Source organism: Penaeus monodon, chromosome 30 (genome assembly GCF_015228065.2).
Source record: "Penaeus monodon isolate SGIC_2016 chromosome 30, NSTDA_Pmon_1, whole genome shotgun sequence".
Classification (NCBI taxonomy): domain Eukaryota; kingdom Metazoa; phylum Arthropoda; class Malacostraca; order Decapoda; family Penaeidae; genus Penaeus; species Penaeus monodon.
The window spans coordinates 4,897,750-4,897,986 of record NC_051415.1 but is presented as its reverse complement, the minus strand read 5'-3'; the positions used below and the strand labels follow the sequence as shown (position 1 = coordinate 4,897,986).

The window sequence follows — 237 nt, the reverse complement described above, 5'->3', positions numbered from 1 at the left end:
CCCCAGCATTATCAAATACATCATTATTATGCATTATGCGTCTCCTCTTCCTTCCCTTTCTTCATCTTCGTTTTTCTTTGGACTGATCCACGTTTCACTTCATATGACCTTTTGCATCTTTTTGCCTCTGTTATTCTTCTGTATCACCGTTGCCATGGTAACAAGTCTATATCAACAGGTAAACAAGTGGATGAGGTAGGAAGGGTAAAGCTTGATATTGGTGAATCTCATTACATG

At 38.8% G+C, this 237-nt stretch overlaps 1 protein-coding gene across 1 annotated transcript in view; it reads left to right on the top strand.

Moving 5' to 3' along the window:
• LOC119592484 overlaps positions 1-237 on the top strand; it is a gene marked incomplete at its 3' end in the record, with an annotated part of 107,859 nt that overhangs the window by 76,880 nt on the left and 30,742 nt on the right.